A 27320-nucleotide genomic window follows, 5' to 3' on the forward strand; every position below is an offset into this window, starting at 1 on the left:
CTTTTTTCTCTGCTCTGCAACCTTTTGTTCAAATTCTAGATATGCATAAAATGTAATACTCTAGGTAAAAATTGAGGGTGCATAAACATCTAGTGAGAATATGTTTATTGGACTTCCACAACTATTCAACTGCTGATGAATATCTCTGGATACAATCTTTAATTTTATAAACTTAGATATATTAACCCAGGACAGAGATTGCAATCTAATGTCCCCAGATATTATGGCTTACAAGGTAAGGTATATAATAAGCATCTTAGTCAGGGGTGAAATCTAAATTTTTTTGCTACCGGTTCTGTGTGTGTGGCTTGGTGTGTGTGGCTTGGTGTGTGTGGCTTGGTGGGGAGGGTCATGTGACTGGGTGGGTGTGGCTATTTGACTGGGGATCAAAAGACAGAAATTCACTAACAATGTCCTGCTGGAGCAGGGTTGGACTAGATGACCTCCAGGTCCCTTCCAGCCCTGGATTATCCTCTGAAGCTGTATCTAGTGCCAGGTTTGTACTCCTTCCTTCTAATCCTCCTTCCTTCCTTCCTTGCCTCCCTCCCTCCCTCCCTCCTTTCTTTCTTTTTTTCTTTCTCTCTCTTAAAAACAACTCCCACACACACACATATCTCGTTTTTTGGCTAGCAGGCTTCAGGGAAGCCTTCTGGGAGCAAAAATGGATTCCCCCCCACTGTTTTTTGGCTAGCACCCAGCTGAACTGCGTGATCATCAGAGGCTTTTTTTTCTTACTTTTAAAAGCATTTTTTCGGCTGAAGTAAAAAAACAAAACAAAAAAACTCTGATGATCACGTGGCTCAGCTGGGCATGGGGCGGGGGGAGGAATTTTTGCTACCCGTTCTCCGAACCACCCGCCGCCATCACTACTGGATTGGCCGATCCGGTTTGAACCAGGAGCATTTCACCCCTGATCTTAGTTAACTGCAACTTCTGTTTTAGCAGTGCAGAGACCATAGTCCAAGACTACAAGACCAACAATTCAGTCATTGGGTTCTGTTTTGTGTTAGGAATCACAAAGACTGTCTGAACAGTTACTAAATTTAGAGGTCACCAACATTTTAAAAGCAAGAAAAAAAAGAAAAATTGTAAACATGCAGAAGGAACAAACGTAACAGAGTAAAGAAACAAAATAGTAGCGGCTCAGTAACACCTACCCCCACAGGCCTGAGAGCAAAACTATGTTTTTAAAGATTTCAAAAAATTATAGGGTGGCAGCCATACAAATCGTTTAATGTACTGGGATTTCATATTCAAAAATCACAAAGTGACAGAGGCAGCATATTGCCCCCAACAATCTGTCTCCTCATTCTACCGACCTTGGAAGGATGGAAGGCTGAGTCCACCTTGAGCCGGTGAGACTCAAACTGCTGAACTGTTGGCCGTTGGCAGTGAGCAGAATTGCTGGCAAAACTGCAGGCAGTCGGCAGTCGGCAATCAGCAAAACAAGTCAGGAGATCCTACATGGGCTTATCTCTAAATATGAAGGAACAAGGATATATGTAGTAATTCAAGAGCTAGTATCTTGAAAACTCTGGGGTGGGGCAATAAAATAAAGATTTGGACTGGTTTCTATTATAGAAGCAAGTAAAGCAGAGTTGGGTATCTTAAGCAGAAAACCAGCACGGAGCACATCAGGTTGAATATCTAATATCTAAGATATTAAAATAGCTTCTTCGACTTAAAGAATGACTTGTATATTAAAACCTTAGCACACAATATTATGAGAAATGAAGATCATCAAAGAACGTTTAAGAAAGATCTCTTGAGCTCATTTCTGCTCTCCCTCTTTTTTTGTTTTTGTTTTTTTGCTCCAGAAAGAGGATATTTAATATGGCATTTTATAAGATTTGCTAAATAGGTTAAATGCAAATGAACTCAGGGGAAACATTTTTCATACATTGCTACTAATCTTCATTATTAAATGGGGGCAATGTTCAATGTCATATAAGCAGTTCATTTTCATATATTTTTTTTGCTTTTAATAATTAAATCTAAAAAAAAAAGATTGTGAAACGTCTGTGAAATTTACATATTTTTTAGAACGTGATTTCTCTATGCACCTTTTTAAACTTAAACATTTTATGCTTCATGCGTTGATGCATAAAATAAGTTTATATATGTTTCCCACAATAAACCATCAAAGTTTCCATTCTTCATTTTAAAGCTCTTCTTTTCACACCTAGAATAAATAGAATGTTTCTGTCCGCTGATTTTATTTTATTTAGATAGGCATAATACCATGTTACTGACAATTATTCACAAGCAGCCCTAGAAGGCTTGTGCACTGTCTTATGGCTGTTTCCCTCATTAAATTTTCATTTCCACAAGTTATATTGCTCTCTTGAAATGAGTAGAGGGATGCCAGTGAATATTTTGAGCCCAATGCTCTTAAGATGCTAACATCTTTGTAGGCAGGGTGCATTCTTGGTAGATGTTTACATGGGCTGTTAGAGTTGTAGCTATTCTAATCTGACACTAACTGCTGGTACCAATTGCAATTGTTTCCTCCCGTTTGTTTTATATCAGTCATGAAGAAAATTGGATGGATTACAGGGAATGGAGACTGAAGCTCAATCCTTTTGGAATCAACATGGGTTGGATAATGGATGGATCACTTATAAATATTTATTGATTTCCCCCCCCCCGGTTTTTTTCTACTTTAAAAATGTTCTATTTGTGAAGTTCTAATAGCAAGAGACACGGTGATGGACGTGGTGGCTCAGTGGCTAAGACGCTGAGCTTGACGATTGAAAGGTCAGCAGTTCAGGAGTTCGAATCCCTAGTGCTGTGTAACAGGGTGAGCTCCCGTTACTTGTCCCAGCTTCTGCCAACCTAGCAGTTCGAAAGAACATAAAAAATGCAAGTAGAAAAATAGGTTCCACCTTTGGTGGGAAGGTAACAGCGTTCCGTGCGCCTTTGGCTTTGAGTCATGCCGGCCACATGACCACAGAGACGTCTTCGGACAGCGCTGGCTCTTCGGCTTTGAAACAGAAATGAGCACCGCCCCCTAGAGTCGGCAACGACTAGCACATATGTGCGAGGGGAACCTTTACCTTTACCTTAACAGCATTCTGTGTCCGTTTGGCATTTAGTCATGCTGGCCACATAACCATGGAGACGTGTTCGGACAGCGCTGGCTCTTCGGCTTTGAAATGGAGATGAGCACTGCCCACTAGAGTCGGGAATGACTAGCACATATATGCAAGGGGAACCTTTACCTTTAATAGTAAGAGAAAAAAATTCCATCTTATATTTTACTCCCAGGATTTATCAGCAGATGGTGCAGTGCCAGGTGGTCATTCTTAGACAGAAGCTGAAAGAGAAAGATGCTGTGAGTAGACACTAGAAGAAGAAGGTACAATAAAATAATAATAAAATGACTATGGCATAAGGAAGGAAAGATAATATCAATGCAATCCCAAAAGAGCTGGAGCATCACTTGAACACCATCAGCATTAACAAATTTACCATTAGTCAACTGCAAAAGGCAGGTTTACTTGGAACAGTTTACATCTTCAGATGATACTGTTAACTCTATCAAAGAACAACATCTGCCATCCCAGATGGACAAAAATGCCAAATCCATTCTAAACAACTGGGTGACAAAATAAACCAACCAACAGCAAATACAATAAAATACAAAATACTATTCCCTGGATCTTTCCAGGCTATATCTTGGATCCTTATCTTTAGCAGTTACAATAGTTATTAGTGGGTTTGTAGAATAGTCTCCACTTCATTTAAAATCTTAAAATCTTTTCTAACTGGGAGTACCTTGGAGTATTAGTAGTCACTAGAAGGGTTTTCACATCTAGTTTGGTCTTCAAGACAAACACTATTCAAGACACCCAGTGCAACCCTGTCATTGCCCTTACAGTTGAATACTATTTGGAAGGTCACAGCCTTGTCAAATCTGTAGGGCCTTTTGATCAATGTTTTGTGACTGTGGTTCAATGGCTAGAAATATATCACTGACCATTCTGCTTACTTGACCTTGTTATCTCTTGTGATTTCCTTAGTCATTTTACAGGCTCTGAATGCCAATTAGTCACCATCAAAAAAACAAGCCCAGAACTATAAAAATTGATTCTATAAACTGGAGGATTATTTCCAACTCAAAATATTTTCACTTTGCCTTCCTAATTAAAGTTGTCTAAATATGTGTTTCTTGCTGTGTCTGAAAAGAATCTGTGACCCAACTGCATACAATATACAAGTTCTGTAAATTAGTTCTTACTCAGAAGCTTAACTATTCTATATCTTGCTACATCAGCGGGCAATAAACTTGGACGCATCACAAAAGTATGCGTGGTTATAGCGAGTGTTTACAAACAAAAGGGACTATTCATACTTAAATCGTTGAGCAACTTGAGAATGATACAAACCTCCAAGAAAAAATTGATATAAACTGCCAAATATATTGCATCCTGCACGTTTCTTACAGAACAGATGCTTTGAAAAGTTTTGAGCAACTATTTTTAAAAAATGTTATATAGAATAGAATAGAATAGAATTTTATTGGCCAAGTGTGATTGGACACACAAGGAATTTGTCTTGGTGCATATGCTCTCAGTATACATAAAAGAAAAGATAATTCATCAAGGTACAACACTAACAATACTTAATGATAGTCATAGGGTACAAATTTAACACTTAATGATACAACACTTAATGATAGCCATAGGCTACAAATAAGCAATCAGAAAACAATATCTGTATAAATCATAAGGATACAAGTAACAAAGTTACAGTCATAAGTGGAAGGAGATGGGTGATGGGAATGATGAGAAGATTAATAGTGCAGGTTTAGTAAATAATTTGACAGTGTTGAGGGAATTATTTGTTTAGCAGAGTGAAAAAACTGTTCTTGTGTCTAGTTGTTCTGGTATGCAGTGCTCTATAGCGTCGTTTTGAGGGTAAGAGTAGGAGTTGAAACAGTTTACGTCCAGGATGTGAGGGATCTGTAATTATTTTCATAGCCCTCTTTTTGATTTGTGCAGTATACAGGTCCTCAATGGAAGGCAGGTTGGTAGCGATTGTTTTTTCTGCAGTTCTAATGATCCTCTGAAGTCTGTGTCTTGTTGGCTTGCAGAACCAAACCAGACAGTTATAGAGGTGTGGATGACAGACTCAATAATTCCTCTGTAGAATTGGATTAGCAGCTCCTTGGACAGTTTGAGCTTTCTGAGTTGGAGCAGAAAGAACATTCTTTGTTTTGCTTTTTTGATGATTTTTTTGATGTTAGCTGTCCATTTTAGATCTTGTGATATGGTAGAACCTAGAAATTTGAAGGTTTCTACTGTTGATACTGTGTTGTCTAGTATTATGAGAGGTGGAAGTATGGAAGGGTTTCTCCTAAAATCTACCATCATTTCTACGGTTTTGAGTGTGTTCAGTTCCAGATTGTTTCGGTCGCACCACGAGGCTAGTTGTTCAACCTCCCAACTGCAATAAGCTATTGCTATGCAGCAATGTTGAAAGTTTAAACAAATATTGTTCAACAGTTTATGAGTTTGGAAAAGTATGTACTAATAATTTTTAATGACAAGGAAACCTGTCTAAAATGCCCACAATGTATGTTTTATAGTATAATTGTGGCTAGAATGATCAGATATTAAAATAATTATTTCACTTCCAGCACGCAGAACACACTAATGGAAATTATGCTTTGAAATTCATTCTATAACAAAGTATTTTCTAATTTATCATAACTTGCAATTCTAGCAGTGGGCATGTTATTTAATGTTTTTTCTCACTTTAGAAATGGTATTTATTTCTAGGATTCTTTAAATAATATATAATTAAACCTTCATAAACTTTAATAAGTGCCATTTAATTCATGTCTTTCCAAATCACCAAAGTTTGATCCATATCTAATCTAGCTAGTTTTATTACTGTTAAAAATAAAATAAAAAAGATAAACAACTTAATTAATTTCTGTATATATCTAGGTTATACTAGTCATCAAAGAGTAACTCATACAGGTGAATATTCATCAGGGTTTTTTTTTGCAAAAAAGAGTTCAGTGCATTCCTTAATGTGACAGGCAAAGATAACAGGGTGAGCAACCTATTATGCATCAGAGGCCATAAAAAACTTGATAATATATATATTTTTTTCCAGGTGGAGATAAAAAGACATCTGTCTTCCTGGCCTTGACAATCAAATTAACTAACTGATTGACAGAATGTTGGCACCAGCTTTAGAAGAATCGATCAGCCTCAACTCAAGGTAAGGAAGTTTCTGAAATGTGAAGGTATATCACAGAGCTTCGTTTGCAGTGTTGATTAGGCTTCACTGACACACAAGAACATCTACTGTGTGAGCAAAGTGGAATTAAGAGTCTTTCTCTTAAACTGAAAGTGGCATCATAAAAAACGAGGTTTTAATGTACTGAAATGCTTTTTTCACAAATCTGAAATTCGACTTTTACTAAATTAAAAAATAGCACTATTTTAGTGCTTTATGTTATTCCACTGGCTAAACATAAGCCCTTGATATAAAAACATGTTAATCCAATCCAATTTTGAAATCATAAAAGTTAGTATCTATAGAGTTAGGATTGGATTAGAATTACGTTATGAAACAGTGAATTAAAAAGATACCATCTAGAAAGACATATTGGCAGCAAAACCAAGGTTCCCATTGTATAAATTCCTATTCTCTAATCTAGTTTTCTAGAATGCAGTTTTCTTGATTCTTCGCAAGGGAAAACAACAGAATCTTGGCTGGAAATTCTGGAAATGGTCATTTAATATATCTGGCTTTCCCTAGACTTGGTAAGGTTGCTTTAAGCTGGAAAAGATATAAAATAAATTCTTCAGACAGAAGAGATGGATTCTCAAACATGAGATGATGTCAATAATCACTTGAAGTCTAGATGTGAATGAAATGTTAGATAATGAATGTAGGAATATAAAGTTTGAAGGGACAATTTATACCGTCAGAACATTGCTGAAAACTGGGTAACTAGTTAATATATGAAGATAGCTGGAGGAATCCAGTTAATCATTCAGCCAGCTAGTCAACAATGGTCATCCACACTCCCCATTTGAAGAACTTGTTGCTATATTTGTTGCATCAAAAATAACAGGGCTATAGGCTAGACCAATAACAGTTCTGACTTCTGGCTTTCCAGGATCCAAGGGACCAGATTATTGTCTTTAATTTACTTAGACTTATATGGTCACCCACTAATGTCTCAACTCTTATGATTAGGCAAACAGTTACGTCTTTTTGTGCTTTCTAAGAAAAAAAAAAGATCTCAGTTGGCAAAGTGCTCAGTGGGCATGTGCAATTTTAGAAATGACAGAGTTCCTGAGTTCCATAAGATGGTTTTCTTTAGTTGTAGGGGCCCCAATAGACAGGGTAGAGATCACTGGTGAGAGGCAGTCCTTCAACTATCCTGACTCCATGCCAGGAGGATTACCTTGACTGATCTCTAACTGATTCTGATTAATGCCAGGTGCGCACCAGGCCCCATCTATCCGTTTATTGGATAGTGGATGAACTTGCTGATCTGGTTGAGGAAAGAAAGGAATGTTAATCTGTCTAAGATTTATTTTACCAAATTTCAGATTCTGAAACATACTGTAGCTGGGGAAAAGGAATGGCAATGATCTTTATGGACCTTTAGTCCTGCAACTGACCAGCTGTGAATGTTTATAGGTTAGCGTTTGTTTTATTCAATTTTATTTCAAGCGTGATCTTCTTTGTGCAGCTTACAAATCAAAGGAACAAAACAAATAAAAGAAAACATAGTGAACCAAAAACAACAACAACCCTAAGATAAATTAGAATGGTCTCTAAAAACCACCCAATCCCAAGGTCTGGGGAAACAGCCAGGCTTTTAGTAAACTGTATAATGTCAAAAAGCTGTGAACCAATAAACTAAGTTAAGCATAAAGCTCCAGATTGGGACTGCTGTGGGTGTGTTAGTCCTCAAGAATTCCTGAACGTAATAGCAGGGCTGGTGTTGGAATCCCTTAGCTTTCTATTGCTAGAGGATTTTAATCTCTATGCCCTGAATAGGGGCTAATACTGGTAGTCCTTGACTTACAACCACAATTGAGCTCAAAATTTCTGTTGCTAAGCAAGACAGTTGTTAACTGAGTTTTGCTCCATTTTATGACTTTTCTTGCCCCAGTAAAGTGACTCACTGCAGTTGTTAAGTTAGTGACATGGTTGTTAAGTAGATCAGGCTTCCCCATTGTCAGATGGTTGTCAAAGATGATCGTATGACCTTGGGACACTGCAACTGTCATAAATACATACCAGTTGACAAACGTCCAAATTTTTATCATGTGACCATGGGGATGCTGCAACAGTCAGAGTGTAAACACCGTCATAGGTCACTTTTTTCAGTGCCATTGTAACTTTGAATGGTCACTAAATGGTAGTGAATGGTAGTGAAATGAACGGTTGTAATTCAAGGACTACCTGACTAGAGCGTGGGCTTCATTGTTTTAATGGCAAATATGGGCTGGTCCAAGACGATCTTGAGCCCAACATATCTGAAGTCTTTTTATTAACCAGAGAATAACTTTATATAGTACTAGAAATGCATTTTAGGTGAATAATATATTAACGACGATTGAATGCATGCTTTAGTTAAGCATGAACCATTTTCTTCCAATAAGGAACAATCATATTATTTACAATTTCAAACCTTTTGAATCTATGTGATTTTATAAGTAAACATGGAGCTGCGTCAACATTTATATGAATGGACTTTTATGTAGTCCGGCTAACCTTTGGAAACTGACCATTGTCATCGGTTAGGCCCAATAAAAACTTTTCTTGTCATTGTTCTTGGAAGATGTCTCTTGCCAGATTTCTCCTTCTGTAAGCAGCTGTAAGTTTGTAATTGGCATTACACTGAATTCAGTGGTGGGTTTCAAATTTTTTTATTACCGGTTCTGAGGGTGTGGCTTGGTGGGCGTGGTATGGCTTGGTGGGCGTGGCTTGGTGGGCGTGGCAGGGGAAGGATACTGTAAAATCTCCATTCCCTCCCAATCAGCTGGGACTTGGAAGGCAGAGAATAGATGGAGGTGGGGCCTGTCAGAATTTTTACTACTGGTTCGCCGAACTACTCAAAATTTCTACTACCGGTTCTCCAGAACTGGTCAGAACCTGCTGAAATTCACCTCTGATTGAATTGTATTAGTCAGAAATATCATATGTACTCTTTTTAAAGTGCTCTAAAACTCCAGGTCGAATGCAGCAAATCTCTGAAGATAGATCTCATGCAGAATTAATTACTTTATTCACAATAACGTTGGAACAGTTATTCCTTTTCCTGGTATCATCATGTTATGGACTTTGCCTTCCTATAACTGCAACCATCGTAAATATGAACCAGCTGTCAAGCATCCAAATGTATATCTCATGACCATGGTATGCAGCAATGGTCATAAGTGTGAAAAATGGCCATAAGTCACTTTTTTCAGTGCCGGTGTAACTTGGAATAGTCACTAAATAAACCGTTGTAAGTTGAGGACTACCTGCATTTGGACCTCACCACAGTTGCCCAAGCAAACTAAATTTTATTTAAATTTTCAGAAATACTAATAACCCTTGAGTATTATAATCTAGAAAAAAAAAACTGCCCCCCTTCCTCTTTATTTGTCTAGCAAAAGACATCAGTGAGTTAAAATAGATGGCACATGAATTATTGAAGCAGCTATTCTAATAAGTAGCAAGTAAAACATGCTCCTAATGATAGCTTATTGGTAAGATCTTTATTCATTTGTTCCCCACTTTTGGATTGTGGTTGCTTTGTTAAACGAATGTTATGATCACTGGACAAGTTAAACATTTATAAAGAACTTTATGATTGCTAGACAAATTAAAGCTAGGAAAATCCACTAAGAAATAGTACATCGTGGAATTACACTGTTATAGTTACAGTTCCATAAGAATATTAGAAATTCTTCATAATATTTTTTTTTTCAAATGCTGTGGATCATACCAGTATTGTGATAATTAATTAATTTTGACACAGTGGTTTTATAGTAATCAATATATATTAATATAAAGCTAAGATGATAGCACTGCATTCTAAAGTTAAGCATTCAGAACTTTCAAAATTCTTTAGAAATATGGATAACAAGGTGGTATATGTTACAAAAATATGGTTAAAGTTCCCTTCTGAAAACTCTGAGGTTAATATGTACTATTACTTCAGTCTGAGTGTGTGTGTGTAAGATTATAGATTGTTTATATTTGCCTGTTCCTCAAATTAAGATTAAAAATACTAGCAAAAGACAATGCATCGTTTAGAGCTGAGTCATTGATTACTGAAATTTTGAACGTATTCCTACAATTTGTGCTGACACTTGCAAATACCATGATTTAGGGGAGTGTTTTTCCAGTTAACTTAATGTGTAACTTAAAAGAAAAAGAAGAAGAACCTCTGATTATGCTAAATAGGCATTGGAATCTCTATCTCCAGATATTTATGTTACACAAAGTCACAGTTATTTAAATATTTATAAAATGAGAGTAGAGAGCAGCACTTTTGAAAAAGCAGTTAATAATGAACCAATATCAAGGGAGCCATCAGTATAACAGCAAAGTGCTTTGCAACTCCAATAACTTCACTTCTGCAGAAGCAGGCCATCAAATTTAATTAAAAGCAGTCAAAAATAAACTGAAAAATTGAACTGTAAAAGCCTATCCTTTGCCAGTAGCTGAAGGCAAAGGAAAAAAGGAGCCTTGAAAGCAGTAATGAATTGATAAGCCTTACTGGCTGTAACTTGTAATTTGCCTAGCCAGATTTTAGTATCAGTTAAAGTAGATTAATATAGCACGTACTGATTCTCTGTCTTAAATTCTTCTTTCTGGTCCTTCTTTTATAAACACCCAGGATAAATGGAAGCCCAAGCAGGTCAAAGTGTCCATTTGTCTCCTGCCTTTCTCACTTTTTCTAAATAAGTCTAGCATCCATATTGGCAGAAATGCAGAGCAAAGGCTCCAGGACAATTTAAAGGCTGAATTAAACCTTTTTACTGCCTGGAATTTGCTTTGGTGGTAATGCCTTAATGCAGTGGGGTTTGGAAAGGAAGCTTGCAAAGGAAGCTGTTCCCATCTACCACTGGAGACTGTCATTGTGAAATGAATAATAAAGACAGCTTGTTTCTAATGTGATGGGGGCCAATACATTTATTGATGCTTTAAATGATCAGATTAATGTGGATCTGTGCAAACTGTACCACAAGGACAAAAACAATTTACTCGAGATCATTTTATTTTATTTTATATAATAATGTTCTTTAATGAAGCTAAAGGTTCCCTGCTGTGACCTTATTATGTTTTCTAACATCAGTAGGAAACAGATTATGTTGAATTGAAAGCAAGCTCGTGAAACAGCAGGAATTTTGCAAGGGAAGATCAATTACATATATTTTTTCCCATCTCCAAATACTGAACGTGGAATCAGGGAAGGCTAAAGAAAAATCTGCATATACTCAGTGTTAAAATGAACTGCATTGCCAAATGATGTCATAAGTCAAATCAATCAACCTGTGTACTGCACTTTACAGTGAAGAATTGCCTGAAATAGAGTTGATTATAATGTAGGCAACATATGCCTTCTCAAAATAACTTGTTATTAATACCAGTAATTTATCTCTGTAATACTGAAAAGTTGATATAATGAAGGAGAAAGGTCAGCAAGCTGTAACTGATTTATTTCTTTTCCTGCTGTTAAGTGCCCTCCTGTGTTAAAACTGATTAAAGGTCTTCAAAATGATTCTGTTTTTGCCTTTTAGGCTGACTATGATCAACAACTGAAATTGAGAATTTTAAAAAAATGCAAATTCTCACCAACTTTCCACTTTATGTGACAAGAGATCATCAGTTTATGCAGTTTTAATTTCACAAAGTAAGCACTGTATGGAAACTCAGTTTTTACTCAGCTCATTCGCATGGTACATTAAAGAAGAATGTTATTATTTACGATAAATTGGAGGACATCTATAAAGATCTGAAATGAAAGAATTAAAAATATAGAGTCTGAATCTTCCTTATATTTAGGAGCGTTCTGACATAATACCACAATCACACAAAAATCAGCTTCGTCCTTTTCCATATTGCTAGTTTAGCAATGTTTACAACATATTTCTGTATCTGACTAATTCAAGTTTGAATATTGGAATAGTAAATAGTAAAATTTAAAAAAATGTCCAGCTGGAAAGGGGAATATAAATGCTACTATTTAATCCAAGGAAAAGTCCCTGCTATCCATGACAAGTAGCTATTTATATTTATACAATTAAATGGTTTCCATTCCTCCTTAGGGAAGATAAGAGTCCAGTTTCTGTGTTTAAATCAGCCTTTCCAAATCTGATTCTATCAGGGATATAATTCCCTGAATTTTTGGCCGAGATGACAATTCACCACGCTGGCTAGGAATTCCGAAACTGGTTATCTGGACAATGCTAGACTGAAAAATATTATTTCAAACCATCAAAATTTCACACAAAAAAATTAATATTTAAATATTAAAAAAAAAACTGGCATCTTTATAAACAGAAGGAAATTAGCTGGACCAGGAAGACTAAATGTTAAATCCTTACTTAACCACAGAATTCAGTGGATGACTTTAGGCTAGTTAGAGCTATACGTGCAATACATAAATAATATAGCACGAAACATTTTGTTCCTGAAGAAAATAGAGGAATACTTACTATGGTAAGCTATATTAATTGTGGTTACATTGTGGTTTTACTACTAGATGAGGCCAGGCTTTTGAATTTGACGTTTGGGCAGGAAATCCAAGCACTCTGATTAAAAACGCTTCTTACAAAGATTATAAAATGTACAGTACAGTAATTCAAGAGACTATCTTACTTTCAGTTGAGAGATGTAGATATAAACATTTTCGGAGCACAAAATTTGATGCTACTTTCTTCTGTGAAGGAAAAGCAGTTTCCATCTGCTCCCATTTGTATAACTTCTCTCCTTTTTATCAGCGTGAGCAGTAACTTTGCTCTTTATTAGAATAATGTCACTTAAGGATTCAGCTCCAAGCTAGAGAAACCATTTTTTCCAAACAGATTCATAAAAGCAAATTCATAGCTTTAAAAGCTTTGATAACAAATGTGGTTGTCAAAGATCATTTATAAGGGTGAGACGTTAGCTAAGGAATTCCATGCCCACTCCCAAGGTTTTGTATATTTATATTTTTGTATCTGATATATTATGAATGAGTTCGTTTTGGGTTCTTTCTGCTGTTAAGAGCAATTGGACTAAAGCAAGAAATATTATGGACTTGCTGCATGTTTCAGGATTCATCTGGGATTAGGGCAGTGGTGGGATTCAATTATTTTAACAACTGGTTCTCTGCCCTAATGATTTCTTCCAACAACCAGTTTGCCAAACTGTTCAGAAAGTTAACAACCGGTTCTCCCAAAGTGGTGCAAACTGGTTGAATCCCACCACTGGATTAGGCTATGTACAAGTAGAGTTGTGTTGGTGCAGTGGTTAGAATGTAGTATTGCAGGCTAATTCTGCTGACTGCCAGCAGTTCGATTCAAGGTTGTCTCAGTCTTCCATCCTTACGAGATCAGTAAAATGAAGACCAGATTGTTGGGGGCAATGCTGACTCTGTAAAACCATTTAGAAAGGGTTCTAAAGGCTGTAAGCACTGTGAAGTGGTATATAAGTCTAAGTGATATTGCTATTGCTAAATAGGGCAGTAGAGGTGCAAATAAATATCACATTTTCATCCCATTGTTCCCCATCTTAGCTTAGAGAAATGTGTATTGTCATTTATCTATTGATCATAAACTGAATTTATTCAAAGTAGATATCACACTGATTTTCACCACTAATGGGTTATGTTTGGAGAGACCACATGGTTGTAGGAAATGTTTATTTAGCAATCTCTATGTGAGACTATAAACAAAAACTTGCATTTTGCATTATAAATTATTTTTGAAAATATTCTAACCACTAGCATAATCTGTAGGTGAGGTGTGCCACTGCTGTAGCATTCTCTACACCAAGCATACTATACATACTATTGCTGCAAAGGTTTGTGTTGTAAAACCGAGAAGAAAATGTACTAGTGTGGTATAGTGCTTAAGGACTAGGGAGATCCAAGGTTAAATATACAGTTAATCACAGAAACTCACAGGATGACTTGGGTCAATTGCTCTCTTTATACAACCTATCTTATCGTGAAAATTATTCCTCCATGAGAACTTGTTCCTCTTATATTTAAACCAATTCTTGCTAAAAAATCATTTTAGGCCTTAAAAATATGTGCATGTTCTACAATCTAACACGTTCAACATTCAAAATTTGGATAATATGTTATTGTGTATATTGTATCTGGTTCCAAGCAGTGCAGATTAAGTATTTTTGTAATTAATTCTGTGGGCAGCATATGGTCTCTAGAACAATTTCATGTTGCAGTAATATGTTGTACTGTTTAAACAAGGTTTCCAACTGTTTGAATAAGTTGAACTCAACAGGAAGACAGATAATTAATTGTTGTTGTGACTGGCAGTAGAATTGAACATTACATTCAAAATCAATTGTTATATAAAAAAAATAGGTGTAGAATATTGGGTTCTCATTATAATGTACAGAATCACCATCATATACTCTGATCTTATAGCCTGGTAGATTATTCATATTGTATTCCCATGAAAAGCTGTTAGTTATAGGAAGGCAAAGTCCATAGCATGACAATACCAGTAAAAAGGAATAACTGTTCCAACATTATTGGGAATGAAGTGATTAATTCTGCATGGGAATGGCATTTGCAGTAGGAGCACAATATCAAATGAAATATCTTCAAACCAAGCCAACTTTATTTTGCCGGATAAACAAGTTAGTTTATCATTCATTCATTCATTCATTCATTTAATTTCTATAGCCACTCAACCAAGTGATCTGGGACTTACAAATCTAAAATTTTAAAACAATTTAAAATACATTAATACATTACAATAAATGCATTAATGTATTTATTGTTTTAATTTATTAAAACACTAAAACTTTCACAAAATAAATATCTTTAAATAGAAATAGCAGCCATGATGATTAATTTGCTATTAGCGAAGCCAGGAAACACGAAGCCTCTTCACACAGTTTGAGCCCCAGGCCTGGGTACATAGCCAGGTTTTTAGAGCTTTCACAGAAGCTAAAAGGGTTGAGGCCATTCTAATCTCTGAGGGGAATGCTGACTGGGAGAGTTGAAGTCCACCCATCTTGAAGTTTTAATAATTATGAATCCTGCATACCATTGCTAATTAGTTCCACAAACTATTTTTTAATCTCAGATTTGGAAATCTGCTCAAAAGCAAATGATGTGTAAAATATAAGCTGGTATAAATGTTATTTTAAACTAAGATGCATCTTCTGATTAGAAGCAAAAACTCCAGTCTCCCAGTAGGGCAGCACAAGTTTAAAAAACTGGAATTCTTATCCATCTAATTTAAGCAATAGTCTACATATTTTTTTAAAGGTACAGTCCTAAAAATGATTTCATATACCAAAATTTTGAATATTGAAGGTTGCGATTCAATCTGCAATTTATGCTGAGAAATTTAACAATTAGCAATTGAATCTCACAGTTTGTTAATAGATTTTGCCACCTGTGCTTTATTCTTTTTTCATATTCTAAGTGAATTTGCCCCCTAAAGGGGTTTCCCAGATATTTTATCAGGAAAAGTAGATAAGACAAGCTCAGAAAGTCAGTGCCCTCCTAAGTATACCCAAGGGCTGCGGATCCATTGGCAATGTCCATTATGCTTTCCGAATTCATGCAGAACTATCCCTAACCCTACGTGGATTTCCCCCCAAATGTGATATTCCAATTTTATTCTTTTAAAATAAAACATAGATGGGCAGATTTGAGAAGTCAGTGCCTTCCTAAGCATATCCATGCATATCAAATCTATTGGCAATGTCCATTTTGCTGTCAAAATTCTTGGAGAACTAACCCTAAGTGCATATCCAATGGAATATTCTTATGTATTTTACCAGATAACCTGTGAAGTTTCCGAAAGATGCCCTAATTAGTTCATGAGCCTCGAGCCAAGTTTCAAAAGAAATCCAATCATTTATTAGTATCAACATTCCAGCAATTACTCAAATGGAATCAGCTCTGACCCTTCGTAATTTACGGAGCCTCATGAACCTGTCTCCCCCATCCTCCCCGGGCATATCATAAATCACATTCTCCAATGGACCACATTGGTGGGCTGTAAAAACCCCATCCCTCCTACTGACTCCCATAACCTAGGATACAATCTGGGCAGCCAAGCAGCTTCTGTCAGTTCTCCCCCCTCCTGCTGATGGCAACTTGAAAGCTGGTCTGGAAAGCTTTGCAAGTTGACACAACGGAGATGAGGCATGCTTGAAAAGTCAGTGCCATCCTAAACATACAGATGTACTCCACATCATTAGCAACGCTAATATTGCTCTCCAAATTCATGTAGAACTAAATCTAAGTGGATTTGCCCTTCAATGGGATTTTCTAATGCGTTTTACTAGGAAAAGTCAGCACCCTCCTAAGCATGCCAATGCACTCTGAATCCATTGGTAATGTGCATTCTGCTATCGGAATTCATGGAGACTAACTCTAACCCTAAGCGGAATTCAGGGGCCCATGAGATTTTTCCCATGCATTTTCCCACTAACCATAGATAAGGCAGATTCAAAGAGTCATCAAACACCCATGAGCTCTGAATCCATTGCAGTGTCCATTTTCCTCTCCGAATTCATGGAGACCTAACTGTAACCCTAAGTGGATTTGGCTCCCAATGGGATTTTCCCATGTATTTCACCACTAATCATTGAAAAGACAGACTCAAAAAGTCAGTGCCCTCCTAAGTACACCCAAACAAAGTGAACATTGTCAATGAATTTGGAGTGTATCGCTATGCTTAGCTAAAATATATGGGAAAATCCCATTGGTGGTCAAATCCACTTAGGTTTAGTGTTAGGTCTCAGTAAATTCTTATGGAAAATGTACATAATAAACAGCTTTGGAGCACTTGGGTATTACTGGAGGGCACTGACCTTTTGAGTCTGCCTTTTCTATGTTTAGTGGAAAAATATATGGGAAAATCCAATTGGGGGCTAAATCCAATCAGGGGTAGGGGTCACTCACCATGAATTTGAAGAGGAAATGGACATTGCCAATGGATTCAGAGCCCATGGCAATGCTTAGGAGAACACTAACATTTTGAGTCTTAGCCTTATCTACATTTCCTGCTAAAATATATGACAAAATCCCATTGGTACCCAATCCATTTAGGGTTAGGTCTCAGTGAATTTAGAGAGCAAAATGAAGATTTGGTATGGTTGGGAGGGCACTGACTTTTTGAGTCTTCCATTTCTATGTTTACTGGTAAAATACATGGGAAAGGCCTTTTGGGAAGCCAATCCACTTAGGGTTAGTTACCCATGAAATGTACAAAGGTACGTATTTTCATATACCAAAATTATTAAATATTAAAATTAAAACTAGAAGGTTGTGACTATATCTGCATTTGGTGCTGAGAAATTTAAAAGTTAGCAATTGAACCTCACCTTTTGTTCGTTAATATAGTTTGCCAGTTTTTTTTATTTCTTTTTTTTTAATGCTACTTTGCTGGGAGTACATAAGATGGTTTAGATTTGCCAACCCAAGGCTGAATGCACCCTGAAGAGATGATTTACCTTAGCAAAGTGCATCATGTTATTTTAAAGCTTTGGCAGATGTGTAGATGAAAAATCTCAAAAGCAGAACTCCTTTCCAGCCCTTTCAATAGCTCACTGGAACAGATGAACAGTTGATGTTCTATATTTCTATGATCTTCTATGTATAAAGTGTTGATGAATTATTCTTGCATGATGAAATTGAGCTAATGGTGGGTGGGGAGATTCCTCCATGAAATTTCTCTAAGGGATGATTTGCATAGGCTTTGGATGAAGTGAAATGTTCTTTCAAAGGTTGCCACATCCGTAGTCTGTATTTAGCTACCGAAATTCAGATTTCAGAGCACTTCCACCTACCTAGAGTTCTCCAAGTCTTTGAGTTCTGTCTTTCTCCAAGCTGTCAGACACCTTAAAAAGTTTAAATGAGGTAGCAGCTTTAATTTCTTCTTGTTGCTGCAATGTATGTCTTCATATGTCTGTGAAAATTCTCAGTCATCCAGATCGTATTTGTCTTAAAGGTGCTTTTTCAAAGGCAATTGGGCTGTTTTCTCTTAAGGAAGAAGAAAATGTTTCACTACTTATCCAAGAAGCTTCATCGGTTCTGTTGGTGAAGGGATGGAAAGATAGGTACCAACAGTTGGGACTGGTTGGGGGTGGGGCAGGGGTGAAATGTAAAATTTGTTACTACTGGTTCTGTGGGCGTGGCTTGGAGGGGGTAATGTGACTGGGTGGGCATGACCAACTTTTTTTTTTACTTTTAAAAGCATTTTTTTTCTACAACCTCTTCAGTTGAATTTTTTAAAAGGCTCTGACGATCCCAGCTGAGCCACGCAATCATCAGAGGCTCTTCTTTTAACTTTTAAAAGTATTTTTTTGGCAGAAGAAAAAATGCTTTTAAAAGTAAAAAAAAACACCTCTGATGATCGCATGGCTCAGCTGGGCATGGGGGGGTGTCAGGGATTTTTGCTACTGGTTCTCCAAACCACCTGCCACCATCACTACCGGATCGAGAGATCCGGTCCGGACTAGGAGCATTTCACCCCTGGAGTGGGGGTTGGAAATGGAAGGATTGTAGCACCCTCCCTTGATAGAAGGGGAGGGACTGCCTTTTCAGCAGCTCCAAGAAGATTCCACAATCAGTTCCACCCTAATTCAAGTAACCTTGAGGGCACAGATAAACCCCTCAACAGCTCTCAGAGAGAGTGCTAACAACCAGATAACTGCAAAGAAATACGGTCCTTCCATTCCTCCCCCCTCATCCTATCAGAACCTATCCTTCCATCCTTCCCCAATCCACTCTCAACTGTAGTACCTATCCTTCCATCTACCTACCATCAGAAATGATGAAGCTTTTTGGATGAGAGGTGAACTTTTTCCCCCCTCTTCTTTCTCAAGGAAGCAACAGTCCAGTTTTTTTTTTTTTTGAAAAAAACACCTTTCAGCTTTCTTCCCATGTATCTTCCTTTTCTCCTCCATTTGCCAATGCTTCAGTTTTCTTAACCATGTTTGTTCCAGGAAATACGTTAGGTCTAGTGAGTTTATTATTCCAAACTCTTGAGTAACGAGTGTCTTCTTACCATCAGAACATACTGTGCCACTGGTTTATTCCTAATATTGGCTTGCTGTAGCCAGTCTGGATACATGCTAGTGCTTTTGATATGCTTTTATTGATTCCTGATCTCCTCTTCACCAAACTAGGGCATTTAAATTCTGTGATCTCGCGAGAAAAGACAGAAAGCTGATCATAACAGTCATATCTAAACTTCTCCTCCTCCTTCCCACCATCATCAGGAACCCCAACACAATCACCATCCTCAATCATCATTGTCCTTATCCTGAGAACTGCTGAGGTGTTTGTGTGTGTGTGTGTGTGTGTATCAGTTTGCTGATTAGTCATACTTACTTTTTACCTGTGAAATTGTTTGTTATTCCCTCTTTCCAAGTATTGCATATTTGAATTGTTGGTTTCTAATCTTGTCAAGGACTCTGCTCACTGTAACTCTTGGTTTCACCCGACATTAGCTTCCCAATTCATGCGTTACTATATGAAGAATCGCATGTATAAATGGGTTCTCTACATGAATGTATGACATGTTTCATACATATAATTCACATCGGAAGATAAATTCCATTATCTGATAGGTGGACTTTTAAGAGTATTTCAAATTCAGAGGTTTTTATCTTTGTGTTAAGTCTCTTTTTATGTTGTAAAATGAGGGTGTTATGAATTTTCATGCATAAATAAGAACATAGCATAGAATGAACTTATGACTGAAAAAAATGAAAAAGTGAACAAACTTATGCATTTTATTTTTGTCTTCTTATTTCTTACGTCTGTTTAAGATTCTATCTTTCCATGCAGAATCAAGCTCTTTACTCCTAAGAAGCAGTCACAATTTGTCTTTATAACATTTCTTAAGAGTAAAATTTAGGAGTCTCTAATGTGTTGTTTATCAGTACATGGCAAATAAGAAGATGAAAATCATGCAGCCGAAGGTCAAGAAAAGTTCAGGCTATTGTTATTAATTTGAAAGATGCCATAACAGAAGAAAAATTTGGGAGTATAAATCAATGATGCAACAAAGGTCAATATGTAGTATTAAAAATTGTATGTTGATTGCAAATTATTATTTTTTTATTACAGACCATTAAATTGCAGTAATGAAACCTCAGATGAATTTACTGAGGACCTGTTAACATATGCATAGATGCACATTGTTTGTATCCTAGTGTTTGGTTATCAGTTTCTGATGACTAGATGCCTTCTCCCATTTATTTATTTAAAAGATTTATATGGCTGCCCATCTTAGAGTTGAATTTCCCTCTAAATGTTTCTAACAATGCCATTGTGGTTTTCTGTTGTGACCACTGTTTTGTGAGATGTGGCCAGATATCAAAGCTTTCTTTTAAAGTCTTTTTTTTTTGGGGGGGTATTTAGTTATCCACCAAATAGTCTCATGCTAATCTTGATTTGCAGTAAGATCTGGGGTCTTTTTTCCCCCTCTCTGTTCAATTATGGCTTATTCTTGGAGAGCGCTTAGGTAAATTTCTGCAGTTTTCTTGGAAGGTTTTTCAGAAGTGGTTTGCCATTGCCTCCTTCCTAGGGCTGACAGAGAATGACTGGACCAAAGTCAGTCGTCTGGCTTAATGCCTAAGGCAGGGCTAGAACTCTCACTGTCCCATTTCTAGCCTGATGCCTTAACCACTACATTGAACTGGTTGTTCTTGCTTTTAGATATATTTAAATACATTTTTTAGATATATTTAAAACTTTATATATGACTACTTTGCTCAATTTTCAGCTCATTGGTTTCTCTCTCTCTCTCTCCCTCCCTCCCTCCCTCCCTCTCTCTCCCCTCCCTCCCTCCCTCTTAAAATCAAACTCAGTTGGTTGAGTAACTTTTATTCCTTGGGGTATTTGGACAGAATTTATGCCTTTCATTGTTTATATTTATTTCATGGTTTCTTGTGACATTGGTAACACAAGAAAGTTGTGTTTTATAGAGCCTGACAATAAATAATATAAATAATATTTCATGCCGCCAGATTTGGTATTGCAGCATGTAATCATTATCTTTTTTGTCCCATGGGCAAAAAAATATATCAAATAAAACATATCACTCAGTTAATTTAGTCCATTCAAACTAAAGGCTTCCTTGTGGGAACAGCGCATGAAGTGCTTAGAAGCAAGGCCTGCTTTTGTATTTCCCAATGTCACATTGTTTGTTCAAAGGAAAACAAGAAAAAAGAGGAAAAGAGAGAGAAAATAGGGACAAAATAGTGTTGACTAGCCAGCAAGTAGATCAAGGCAGGAAAGTCATGGATGATCTACAAAGGAAAAACATTAATATCAGTTCTGAAAACAGAACATGATGAAAGATAACCCACATCCTGTTCACTTTGGAAACAGAGCAGCAGCACTGGTGTGTGTGTGTGTGTGTGTGTTCTTTCTTTTGTGCTATTTTTCTCCGTGAAACATTTCGTGTAGCTGTATCACCTTTTGCCTGACATATTATCATGAAGATCATGATCATGATCATGACATATGGCCATTGGTTCCAAACAACTCTGGCTGATGTCAAAGTGGGGCCATCAGCTGATGTATTTTGTTTTTAACCTCTGTGCCACCGTAGCTCATAATTGATCCTGCAATATTATCCTGTTGACATGTATATTTGCCTTCATTCATAAAACAAAAACAACAGTAGAAAGTAATAGTTTAGAGCCGTGATGGCACGTAGAGAGCTATATTTCCAGGCACATGAGCTGTCGCCCAACTCACCTGCAGCTGCGGATGCACGTGCCCCCATCTGGTGTTCAGACCTCTGGTGCACATGCATATACAGATGGTCCAATTGCACATGCAGTGCATGGGGCGCGCACAAAAGGTGTGTGCATGCTCAAATGGTGCAGTTGTACGTGCAGCGCATGGAGGAGTTGCACGTTGGCGCAAATAGCACACGCATGAGAGAAGTGCGCTAAGCACGTACCTATTTGGGACTCGGTGAGTAAAAACTTCGCCACCACTGATTTAGAGCATTTATGATGGCACTCCCTATTTGGCTAGGATATCTATATTTACGCACAGTTGGCACATAGAGATAAGAGAGCATCTAACCCAACCGCTCCTGTCATTTGAGCAGATATAAGGGATATTAGAAAACTTCACAAATATTGCAGTGGGATAGAATGGGCATTAGATTTAGAATAACATTACGATGGAATTATGTGTAATCTGATGAAATGTTTTGAATAGGAAATAAGCCCCACATTACTCACAGAATTTATGCCAGCTAATTATGCATAGAACAAGTGGCTTATGTATGTCAAAAAATGACTGTGTGCATCTGAAATGGCATCGGTAATCCGCTTGCATTCAAAAGCTGATAATCAAAAGTACATGATGTGGTACCTACTTCAATGAATATAAATACAAGTATAAACAAATGGCATTTCGTAAAACCCTCCAGATCTGAACTTATTATAGTGTGGCATCATTTATTTCTAGATTTCTGCACGTGTTCCCTTTTTATCCTCACAACCACCCAACTTAGGTTAACCTGGCCAATAGTAACTCATTTAAAACATTTAATAAAGTCCACAGCTAAGTAGAAAAGCAAATTGTGTATCTCTGTCATCACTGTTATAACCAGTAACTCATTTAATTTAGCTATTTAATAAATAAACATCTTGGTTTTCCATCCTTTCCCATGGCTGCAGCATAACATAGAAAGTTATTTTCCAGAAAATCTTATTCCAGAATTTCTTCTTCTTCTTTTGAAGAATGATTGCCATGCAATAGAACTGTTCCTGCCTCTACTGGTTTGCGGTTCTGTCTCTATTTCTGTCATCCAATCAATATTTGGTGAATGTTTCCCAAGATAAGAGATGGGGGGGAAATGTTCAATTGAGAGATAAATGCTTCAGTGGATTCATTCAGAGATTTTTTTTTTTAAAAAAGGATTTATAAGCCTTTAAAGTGCTTGAATTACCAAATATTGCATTTTTATAATATGCAGGATTCTTTTTATCTACCCCTGTGTTCTGGATTTTTGCACAGCTATCTTTGAGATAATGGCACGATTCTGCATTTGCATTTGTAATGTATTAAAACATAATGCATCCTGAATGAGGGGGTCATGATATATTTTTAATTTAATGCTACAGTACTTTTGGTAGTACTTGTCGTTTATTAGCATGCCTGTTTACCACAAAATGCATACCTCTGCAAAATAAATAAATAAATTGAAATGTTATCCATGTTTGTTCTCAAAGAAAAAATGTGCCTTTTCCTTCAAAAGTGCAAATATGCACTTAAAAGACATTAATCATCGTGTTATTCGTCCATAGCAGAATTTTATTAGCAACACCGTGCTAAGCACGAATTTGACAGACATGCCTTAACAGGTAGAAATCTGCCTGCCTTATTTAATTATGATAAGCAATGAACGTGTATCAGCATCAAAAGCTGCAAAAACCGAAGCTAAGTTTTCAAAAACTCAGCTCCAAGAGAATCCTATTAATTCAAATCTTTAGTCTAGCATATTCTTTTCCAGGATGACTAACAAAATACTATACTCAGAGAGCTAATTTCCATTTCTATTCCGAGGAATGAATATTCAGAGGTTCAAAGAAAAACACATACAAGTAGTCTTCGACTTACAAAACGATCATTTAGAGACCGTTCAAAGTTACAGTGCCTCTAAAAAACAAGACTTATTACCTTTTTTCAGAGTTACCACCTTTGCAGCATCCGCATGATCATGGGATCCAAATTCAGTTTCCTTTGGCAACTGGTTCATATTTATGACCGTTGCTGTGTCCCAAGGTCATGTGATCCCCTTTGGCGACCTTCTGACAAGCAAAGTCAATGGGGAAGCCAGATTCGCTCACAGATTTGTTACTAACTTATCAACTGCAGTGATTCACTTAACAACTGTGGCAAGAAAGGTCGTAAAATGGAGCAAAACTCACTTAACAAATGTCTCACTTAACCACAGAAATTTGAAGCTCAATTGTGATCATATGTCGAGGACTACCTGTAACTATGTCTGTAGTATCTAGATCAGAGTTTTTCAAACTGTTTCCTCCAAGGTTCCACAAAGATGTAATAGAATTATGTTTATATTGAGGGAGGGAGGGAGGGACAGACGGATTTTCTATAAAATTTTGAGGACAGAAAAAGAATTACTTTGATACTCAGAGTGTTTAAAACTCAAATACGTGCATATTTCTTCATATTTCCTTGTGATTTGCAGTTTATGGTGATGCAATATTGATTTATTGTAGTGATTTATGATTTGTAGTTTATGTTTCTACAACATTTATTCATTTAATTATTAAATGCATACTTTTGTGCTACTCGGCTTTTTTCATGAATCATTTTCATATTACAATGTGTTATCTTTTCAGGCCTGATTTAAATTTAGTAACTTCTGCCCTTCCGTCCTTATAGATTTCAGAGTGAGGAATAGGAGATGAGCTATTCACAAGAAAAATAATTCTGCAGGCAGATAATAAAAGTAACTCCAGTTTAGATAATTTTGCTTCTTTTTTTCCCAATAGATTCCAGGGAAACTGACTCTAGCAATTAAACTTATTTTGCTATTTTGGTCTGCTTTTGAATCATGCAGCTTTCTTTCTCCAACTACTGACATATAAATACTTATAAATTTTAAAAAATCATTACCCCAACCAACATAGTAGAACTTTGAACTAGAAAGGAATGTAGGCAGTAGCAGTTTATTCTATTAGCATAGATTTTAAAAATTGAGCAAATAAGTTTCATTAAATGCACATTAATACAAAGGACATATTGTTCCAGTCATATACATTGTTATTTTTAAATGTCAATAAGCTTTGATCAGTTTTATCAAAGTATTATACTTTATTAATACACAATTACTTCTGTGAAAATCAGAATATTGATTTCTGCAATATACAGGAAAAACAGGGTTTAAAGTTGCATAAAACCTAATTAAATAATCATTTGTTTTACTTCTTGGAATACAGGAAATAAATGGCATGCATTCTTCTGTTTCTGAATACCATTTATTGGCCTTTCTCATCTGTTGCAGTTAATATTATTCTAATTATATTTATTAGGGGCTAAGCCACTTAGAATTGACTAAAAAAATGTCAATATTAAATTATATCTCAGATTAAATCACATAAGCACAGACCAGCTTAAACAAGCTAAATATAGTTTTGCTGATAACATTTCTATAAAAATCAAGACGTCAAAAAATAGGAGAAAAGCCATCCAAAGGATACAAATTTGTATTTGTTATTACATTCTTACTTGCTATATTCCATATTTATTTCTCCTTTCCCCATTGTTTTAGTGAGCAACATTGTACTTACCGTGAAGTGAAGCAGGTCAGACTAACACATTGAACATTCACATAAGGGCTACTAGCCAGCTGTTGATTTGTGGCTAGCAATGTGAGTTATCATAGTCTTTCCTTAGTTTTCCCTCAGTTTCCCTATTCTTCAGATTCAGGAAAATTATAAAATTGGCACTGTAATAGATAGGTAATTGAAATAGTTGTTCTGAACAGACCACATTGTGAGGAATGAGATGGGGGAAAGATCCTGTTGAAAATCTTGAGTTCATTTATGGTGACCTGATTTTAAATAAGTTGGACGCTTGAGGTTTTGGACTCTTTGTTGTTGTTAGTTGCGAAGTCGTGTCCGACCCATCGCGATTCCATGGACAACGTTCCTCCAGGCCTTCCTATCCTCTACCATCCTTTGGAGTCCATTTAAACTCACGCCAAGTGCTTCAGTGACTCCATCCAGCCACCTCATTCTCTGTCGTCCCATTCTTCTTTTGCCCTCAATCTTTCCCAGCATTAGGCTCTTCTCCAGTGAGTCCTTCCTTCTCGTTAGGTGGCCAAAGTTTTTGAGTTTCATCTTCAGGATATGGCCTTCTAAAGAGCAGTCAGGGTTGATCTCCTCTAGGACTGACTTGTTTGTTCACCTTGCAGTCCAAGGGACTTACAGGAGTCTTCTCCAGCACCAGAGTTCAAAGGCCTCAATTTTTTGGCGCTCAGCCTTGGAACACATACACACACATAAAAGTCTGATCATTAATCAGATTTAAACAATGGATCAAAAAACTTACCTCAAGTTCCCCAAATGCAGCCAACCGACTAGAGATAGATAAGATTCAAGCATCCTCTGGGGACCAGGTAATATTGCCCAGTTAAAATTGTCCCAAGAGGAGTTGGCTAGCCTGCTTTACATTAGAAAATACCCACAGAGCTTGACTCTCACTGCAGATCCCAATTGTAATAATAATAAATTCACTCTTGTTAATCAAAGCAATCTGCTTTCCCCTTTTCTCTTCTCCTTTATTTGTCTATTTGTACTGAAAGAAAATATTTGTAGCTTGGGGTTGAATTTTGGGTTCTGGGTGTTCTCTGAACTTGGTTGTTTTCTTGCACATGTTTCATTACCAAACTAGGCTACATCATCAGTGCTAGTAGGGAGTGGGGTTTTCTCTCATTTTATGTTCCAGTGGCTTGCCCTGACAATGTTGGTGGGATGGTTTTGCTGATTTCTTGATTGGGTTTGTTGTTTGCTGTTAATTTATTAGGCAGTTCCGTAAATGGGTACTGTTTGCTTCTTAATAGATAGAATAAAATAGAATTGTTTATTGGCCAAGTGTGATTGGACACACAAGGAATTTGTTTTGGTGTATATGCTCTCAGTGTACATAAAAGAAAAGATCATCAAGAATTCTAAGGTACAACACTTAATGATAGTCTTATGGTACAAATAAGCAATCAGGAACCAATCAATATCAATATAAATCATAAGGATACAAGCAACATAGTTACAGTCATACGTGGAAGTGGAAGGAGATGGGTGATGGGAACGATGAGAAGATTAATAGTAGTGTAGATTTAGTAAATAGTTTGACAGTGTTGAGGGAATTATTTGTTTAGCAGAGTGATGGCATTCGGGAAGAAACTGTTCTTGTGTCTAGTAGTTGTTCTGGTGTGCAGTGCTCTGTAGCGTTGTTTTGAGGGTAGGAGTTGAAACAGTTTATGTCCAGGATGTGAGGGGTTTGTAAATATTTTCACAGCCCTCTTTTTGACTCGTCCAGTATACAGATCCTCAATGGAAAGCAGGTTGGTAGCCATTGTTTTTTC

At 36.7% G+C, this 27320-nt stretch overlaps 1 protein-coding gene across 1 annotated transcript in view; it reads left to right on the forward strand.

The window, feature by feature from the left end:
• PTPRD (protein tyrosine phosphatase receptor type D) overlaps window positions 1-27320 on the forward strand; it is a 1472813-nt gene that overhangs the window by 389090 nt on the left and 1056403 nt on the right. The window contains exon 5 of the mRNA XM_058166456.1: window positions 6127-6234. The gene's annotated coding sequence lies outside the window, so the exon portion shown is untranslated. The remainder of the gene's footprint in view (window positions 1-6126; window positions 6235-27320) is intronic.

The sequence above is a fragment of the Ahaetulla prasina genome, chromosome 2, assembly GCF_028640845.1.
Source record: "Ahaetulla prasina isolate Xishuangbanna chromosome 2, ASM2864084v1, whole genome shotgun sequence".
Taxonomy (NCBI): Eukaryota; Metazoa; Chordata; class Lepidosauria; order Squamata; family Colubridae; genus Ahaetulla; species Ahaetulla prasina.